The sequence below is a fragment of the Benincasa hispida genome, chromosome 8 (genome assembly GCF_027475165.1).
Source record: "Benincasa hispida cultivar pf3 chromosome 8, pf3_genome.v1.1, whole genome shotgun sequence".
Lineage (NCBI taxonomy): Eukaryota > Viridiplantae > Streptophyta > Magnoliopsida > Cucurbitales > Cucurbitaceae > Benincasa > Benincasa hispida.
This window is the reverse complement of record NC_143485.1, coordinates 47,796,720-47,804,105: the sequence shown is the minus strand read 5'-3', so window position 1 is coordinate 47,804,105 and position 7,386 is coordinate 47,796,720.

The window sequence follows — 7,386 nt, the reverse complement described above, 5'->3', positions numbered from 1 at the left end:
TATCTACTCAGCCTCCATCATGGAGTCGGTGATGCACCCCTATTTAGTGCTCCGCCATATTATAGCTCATTCGTTAAGAGTAAATACTGACCTTGAAATGGACTTTTGAAAGTCCTTATCAGTCTGAAAGTCAGAATCCATGTATTCAGAAAGGATCAAATCCCTAGACCCATACAAAAGCATGTAGTCCCTCGTTCTCCAAAGATACTTGAGGATGTTCTTAACTGTGGTTCAGTGACCTTGGCCTGGTTTAGACTGATACCTACTGACTATTCCTACAACATAGTAGATGTCTGGTCTAGTGCAGAGCACCGCATACATTAAACTACCAACGAATGATGCATATGGAACCCGTCTCATGTCCTCAACCTCTTAAGGCGTCTTAGGACACATGTCCTTAGAAAAAGTGAGTCCATGCCTGAATGGTTGTAGGCCCCTTTTAGAGTTCTATATCGAGTATTCGAGCAAGATTTTATCAATATACGATGCCTGAGACAGCGTTAGCACTTTGTTCTTACGATTCTGAAAGATTTGTATACCCAAGTACAAAACAATAAACTAGGGCATAAAAGCAAAATACAACAAAATCTCCCACTTGCCCTAGTTCAGACGCGGGCGGTCCCATAGACCCATGCTCTGAAGGTGACCCTTAAACACTGTAGCTGTGAGAGCCTTCATAAACAGATCAACAATGTTTTGCTCCAAGGCGATCTTCGTGATGTTCTCGTTTCCTCGATGCACTATGTCGTAGATCAGATGATACTTCCGCTCTATGTGTTTGTTGCGCCTGTGACTCTTGTGTTTCTTGGAGTTCGCCATAGCACCACTATTGTCACAATAGATGGTGATGGACCTAGATATATCTAGAACATCTTCCAGCTTTGTCAAGAACTTTTTAAGCAAACAGTCTCTTTAGCAACTTCACAAGCCGCTATGTACTCAGCTTCCATCGTGGAGTCGACGATTCACCCCTACTTAATGCTTCGTCATACTACAACTCATCTGTTAAGAGTATATACTGACCCTGAAATGGACTTTCGAAAGTCCTTATCAGTCTGAAAGTCAGAATTCGTGTATCTAGAAAGGATCAAATCCCTAGACTCATACACGAGCATGTAGTTCCTCGTTCTCCAAAGATACTTAAGGATATTCTTAACTGTGGTTCAGTGACCCTGGCCTGGTTTAGACTGATACCTACTGACTATTTCCACAGCTTAGCAGATGTCTAGACTAGTGCAGAGCACCACATACATTAAATTACCAATGACAGATGCATATGGGACTCGTCTCATGTCCTCAACCTCTTAAGGCATCTTAGGACACATGTCCTTAGAAAAAGTGACTCCATGCCTGAATGGTAGTAGGCCCCTTTTGGAGTTCTACATCGAGTACTCGAGCAAGATTTTGTCAATATACGATGCTTGAGACAGTGCTAACACTTTGTTCTTACGATCCTGAAAGTTCTGTATACCCATAATTAACTGAGCCTCTCCCAAATATTTCATTTAGAATTGGGTCGCTAGCCAGTTCTTAACTACAGTCATTAGACCTACATCATTCCCAATGAGTAGTATATCGTCTACATACAATACTAAGAAAGCTACTGAACTGTTGACTATTTTCTTGTAAACACAAGGTTCATCAATGTTTTGGTCAAAGACATATGATTTGATCGCAACATCAAACCGAATATTGCAAGATTGAGACGCCTACTTCATCCTATAAATGGACCGATTCAGTTTGCAAATTTTTTGCTCTTGACCTTGGGCAATGAATCCTTCGGGTTGCACCATGTAAATGGTCTCCTTAAGATTGCCATTTAGAAAAGTCGTATTGACGTCCATTTGCCAAATCTCATAATTATAATAAGTTGCAATGGACAGGAGGATGCAGGTCGACTTTAGCATGACAACAAGTGAGAAAGTCTCCTCATAGTCGACTCCCTCCACCTGGGTATAACCCTTTGCAACAAGTCGATCCTTGAAGGTTTGCACCTTCCCATCAACACCCTATTTGCACTTGCAGATCCATTTACAACCTATAGGTCTTACCCCATCAGGCTGATTTACAAGATTCCAAACCGAGTTGAAGTACATCGACTCCATCTCGAGATTCACGGCTTTGACCCATTCATCCCGGACAACATCCTCTATTGCCTTTTTATAGGACAACAAATCCTCAACATCGCCATCTGTCACCATAACTAGGATTTTTATGAAACTCAGATAGCGATCAGGCGGATTCGTAACCCTCCCATTGCGTCGAGGTTCCCTCAACTGTTGAGGTGGTACCGACCTACCAGATGAACTCTCATCAACAACTCTAGTTGATGAAGCAGATTCTTTAAAACCTATTGTTGAAGTTTCAGTAGTTTCTTTGAAAAGCTCACTTAACACGATTTTACTACATGGATCGTGTTCCCTGATATGATCCTCCTCCAGGAAAGTAGCGTTCGTGGAAACAAACACCTTGTTTTCGGACGGATCATAAAAGTAACCTCCTCATGTACCTTTGGGGTAGCTTACAAAGAGGCACAACCTCAATTGTGATTCAAACTTCTTGGGATTTTCCTCAAGCACATGTGTTGGGCAACCCCATATGCAGAAGTGACGTAAACTAGCTTTACACCCGTTCCACAACTCCAGAGGTGTTCTTGCAACACTCTTGGAAGGAACACAGTTGAGAATGTATACCGCAGTCTCCACTGCAATACCCCCAAACGAGTCCGGTAAGGAAGCGTAACTCATCATCGAACAAACCATGTCTAACAAGGTTCTGTTTCTCCTCTCTGCTACACCATTTTGCTGAGGTGTACTCGATGCCGAGAGTTGGGAAACAATTCCATGTTCTAGTAAATAGTCCTGGAACTCAGAATCCAAAAACTCTCCACCTCGATCTGTTCGAAGTGTTTTCATTCGTCTATCCAAAGCATTCTTAACTCCAGCCTTAAATAATTTGAACTTTTCAAAAGATTCTGACTTTCGTTGGATCAGATAGACAGATCCATATCTCAAGTAATCATCAGTAAAACTGATAAAGTACTCATAGCCTCCTCGGGCTCACACATTCATAGGACCACAAAGGTCAGAATGTACTAATTCAAGAGGCTTTTTGGCTCCATAACCTTTTCAAGGTCTTTTAGTCATCTTACCTTCAAGGCAAGATTCGCACATTGGTAAAGAATTTTCCACTAACTCATTTAGAAGGCCATTATTCACCAATCTCTCAATTCTATTCAGATTGATGCACTCTAATCGAAGGTGCCAAAGTTGGGCATTTTCTTTTAGAGAAACTAATTGGCGTTTAGATCGAGTTACGACAGATTTAAAAATCTCTATGTTATGGAGGGAACTTAAGGCTAACGATCTTAGCACATACAAGTTATTTTCTAGTTTAGCTGTAGAAATTTCAACACCAACCTTATGAATAAACACTTTATTCAATTTAAAAGAAAGAGTATAATTGTATTGTAATAGACACTTTACAGAAGTGAGGTTCCTTTTTAGTTTAGGAACTACAAAGACATGTTTTAATATAAGAAACCGATTCTGTAAAGTTAACTGGATGCCTCCCACTGCCACAGTTGAGACGACGTGCCCGATGCTTACTCGCAACGTCATCTCACCAGGCTCCAGCTGTCGCCAAGATCTAATTCCCTAAAGAGAAAAACATACATGATTAGTGGCGCCCGAATCTATTGTCCAAGAAGAATCATCATTCTCCACTAAACAAGCTTCTAATACAAGTAAATCATATTTACCTTTGTCTACCTTAGCCTTAGCCTTGGCTACCTTCTTTTCATTCAAATAACAAGGACAATTCCTTTTCCAGTGTCTGTCCTGGTTACAGTGGAAACATTTTCCTTTTTCAACCGACGGTGGACACTTCTTCTGGGCGACAAGTGACAGGTTAGCAGGCGCATTCCCTTTCGCTTTACCACATTTCTTCTTCTTCCCCTTTCCAGAGTTAGAAGTTGAAGGTGCAGACTTGTTCCTGAGGTCGAACCTCAATAGAACCTTTTAGAGGATGAGACAACATTTGCCTCACCTCCCTTTTTCTCCTTACTTTTCAACAAGGATTGGTATGTTTACAACTCGTTGAGGAGAGTGGTAAGGGAGTAGTCCACTTTGTTAAGAATCGTATTGCTAACAATGTTGAGGAAGCTCTCCGACAATGAATGTAGGATAATGCTAACCAGACTACCCTCATCGATTTTAGACCCATTCATCTCCGCCACATTAAAACGGCCCATCATATTCAACATGTGTTCACGAACAGAGGTGCCTTCCTCTATTTTGAAGCTGAATATGTTTTTTCACAGCCTCAAGCTTGAGCTGTCCAGACAGCTGTTCGAACATTCCCCACAAGGACTCCATGATCTCACATGTTGAGACCATGGACTCGTGTTTCTTGGCCAAGACGTCACTAAGACTAGCCAAGATATAGGCTCAGGCCTTCTCGTTTGCCCATGTCCAACGCTTGTACACCGCCCTAACATTTCAAGTACAATCCTGAGGTGGAATAGAAGGACATTCCTCTGTAAGGAAAAACTTCAGATCCTCGATGATGAGTATCGTCGTGAGCATATGTTTCCAACTTGAATAGTTTTGGCCGTTCAGTTTTTCGGCGCTAAGTAAACTGATATTGGTTGTAGCCATTAAAAACTGTCACTGACAAAATGAATAATCTTTTATAAGACTTTGCAAAAATCAATTTTTTTAACCAATTAGTTTTAGTAAAACAGATTCTAAGTACCCTAAGTGAAAAAACTTGTATTTTACAATGATACCCCAACGAGGCAGGACAAACGTCACCGGTGGGGTGATCAAATGTCCTTTCACTAAGATGAGACATTCTCAACGATTAGGCAGAACCAACTCTTGAAGCTGAACCTAATAGCCACCTCTTGTTTTGTCCAGAACTGTTAACCCTTAATAATCCCGCGTAAGTGTAACCCCTCATTTTCGGCCCTAGAGTCCTGCCCTAATGCACCCACCATAGGGAAAAGCAGATTAGGGCAAGAGACTAAGTAACTTTATCCTCTTACAGGAGATCAAATAAAGAAATGCGCAAAACAACCATTCTATAAGGGGACACACCTAGGGTGCCACGAGACGATGCGCAGAAACTTTATTCAATCTAACAAGAGAGACCGTGGGATATGCTGTCGCACTTCCCTTTGCCACTTAATATGAACATTCTCTCCATCCACCTTGATATTGATCTACCCAAACACCATCCTTTAAGGGGACACTCCCAGGTGTCACGGACCGAGGGTAGATCTCACGGTGTGGACTATGAGGGAGAAACGCGAGAGGTGAAAATGAAGCATCAAATTCCCGAAGTCTCTCCCACTGAATGTTCTACCTAGGGGTTTATTAACCTAGACTATCTGGCTGCTGATATTAATCTAAGTCATTTATTAAGTTTGCTCAAAAACAACTTTTGTCTTTGAAACTAAAAAAAAAACAAAACAAATCCAAGTAGTCACATTAAACTCATTGATGGACTAGCCTTAACTTGCATGCATGCATCAAATCTATCTAAATCACCTTTCCAGGTAGGTTTTCAAGTAGGGGTGTTTCGTTGCCGTCACCTTAAATATCCCAGCCTAGATAGAACCCGCCTTAGATAAAAGGTCAATTATAGATAGGTTTGCTACATATTAATCTTTTACTAATTATTTTAGTTCTAATTTCATTTTTATAACCATTAATAAAATAAACAACTAAAACACACATGCCACATAACGAAGTATTTATAACGCTTATAAATATTATGTTAAATAAATAATGCATACATAAATATAACCCTTATATTATATGATGCATGAGCATGCACTTATGTAAATTAAATCATGTTTCACTAAATCATAACACTTATAATAAAGAGAATATGCAGGACCTAAGGTGGGATTTATCTATATGTGCATACCATATGACAAATAAAAAATCATACATCACATGTATAAATCCATGGCTTAATGGACCAGGATGAACCAAAACAAAACCGGAATGAGAAAACAATCTATTTACATAATTCAGCTGAGCAAACTGGTTCACAAGCGAATCGAGTCTTGAACCACCGGGCGAAGCTCCCATCATTTAGTAAATGCCTCCAGGTAAACCATTTTGTAACACACACTAGACAATAGTGTACAAGCTAAATGATCGCATAGACAACAATGAGGTTGTGAAGCCTGATCGTCTAGACGATCGCTTAGCACGCGAAAGGTAAACGATTTACCATGCAATTACTCCACGATTATATAGTCAGTAACTAAGCGATGAAGCTTGCTGAGCTATATAATCGTCTAGTGCGCACACGCGTTAAACGAAAGTCGAGCATCCAATACACAGCGATCGTCTACCTTATCGTCTACACGACACGACCAACACTTGATCGTCTTCTTCCACAAACAACAACAACCTTTGTTCTGAACTTTATCACGAACGACTCAAGACTCAAACTAACTTTGAATTTATAGACTCGAAAGCAATTAATTGTGCCAAAAAACTAGAGAATTCCACCAACCAAGGTTACATCTCAGAAAACTCCATTAATCCACACATCAAAAAACAAATTAACTATTAAAACAGAGAGTAGACATGCTGCACCCACCGTGAATGTAAATGCAATTATTTTGCAGCAATGAATTGGAAAAATAGAAACCTGGCTCTGATTCCAATTGAAGGAACTCTTATTCAAGAGTACCTATGAGTGGAAGCGGATCTTTCCAATTCATTGTGATACAATTACTACATATACATTCAAACACACTAATATACATTCATAATGCTAAAAAGATCGAGAGATTATACCAGTTGAAGACTTCTTCTTCACCATGAATCTAAAACCCAATCGTCTACCTCGAACAATCACCACACGAATAGAAGGAAATAGAGTCGACACCACCACTCAGAGCCCTTAGTATTCTTGAAGTGAGAATCCAAAGTGCGTGCTTTATTCGGATTTGGTAGAGAGGAGGAGGAAGAGAGACCGTACAAAATGATCAAGCAAGTGGGAGATGAGCATGTCTATCACATAGACAAGATGCTTGATCGTTTAGGTGAAGTATACGATCGTGTAGGAAAAAGTAAGCGGTCGTTTAAACGATCGTGCAGGAAAAAGGGTAAGCGTTCGTCTAAACGATCTTGTAGGAAAAACTAAGCACTTGTCTATACGATCGTCTAGTAGATATTGGGAGCTAAATGATTGCTTAGGAAAAGGTAAATGATCATTTAGTAAATAGCGCGCGAAGATGTAATCAGTAAGCGATCGCTTAGCAATATCGTATAGGTAAGAGATCGTGCAGGCACTATCGTATAGGCACTGATTTTCTAAGCGATGATAAACTCTTTAACACAATATCCGCGTATCTCCTGC